This window comes from Ailuropoda melanoleuca, chromosome 12 (genome assembly GCF_002007445.2).
Source record: "Ailuropoda melanoleuca isolate Jingjing chromosome 12, ASM200744v2, whole genome shotgun sequence".
Classification (NCBI taxonomy): domain Eukaryota; kingdom Metazoa; phylum Chordata; class Mammalia; order Carnivora; family Ursidae; genus Ailuropoda; species Ailuropoda melanoleuca.
Genome location: NC_048229.1, coordinates 35,111,380 through 35,112,015, shown reverse-complemented (window position 1 = coordinate 35,112,015; position 636 = coordinate 35,111,380). Strand labels below are relative to the sequence as shown.

The 636-nt window shown below is 58.6% G+C and overlaps 1 protein-coding gene across 1 annotated transcript in view; it reads right to left on the bottom strand.

Moving 5' to 3' along the window:
- The window catches only part of ERFL (ETS repressor factor like), an 18,368-nt gene that overhangs the window by 5,664 nt on the left and 12,068 nt on the right, over positions 1 to 636 (bottom strand). The gene's annotated exons all lie outside the window — the stretch shown is intronic.

Genomic DNA, 636 nt, shown 5'->3' with positions numbered 1-636 from the left:
TGCCCCTCTCAGACACCCACCCCTCAGACATATCTTCCCCCTTAGATACTTCAGCCCCTCACCACTCCACCCCTTGAGACCCCACATCACAGAGAGAGCACTTTCCTCAGACCTCCTGACTCAGATGCACCCCCCCTAAATACCCCAGCTCTGTTATGTGCTAACACAGTATTCCTCTCAGATGCCACTCTGCCCAAAGATCCCGACAGCCGCTCTGTTCCCCACAAACCCCACCTCACCCCTTGGATGCCAGACAAGACTTGGCAGATGGCCCATTCCCTCCAGACCTGTCCGGTCCCCACAGTCACCCAGGTGGCCCCCCACCACCCAGTGTCCACTGCCTCTCTCACGGTCCCCTTGGGCACTCAGGCCCCCTGCCACCTCATCTGCCTCCTTAGGGTCCCCCCTGCCTGCGGCCACTCTGCCCCCACGCCCCCATGTCCCCTCTGTCTCCCATCTAATTTCCCCAACTTTCTCTGTTGATCTCCTTCCCCATCTCTCCCCCTCTTTATTTCTCTGCACGCATCTTTTTCCCCTTCTCTCTCTCCCCTCATCTCTTTTCCATTTTTCTGTCCCTCTTTCCTGTCTCCCCACAACCCGGGGGTCTCCTCCCATCCTTCCCCACCCACTCTCCCC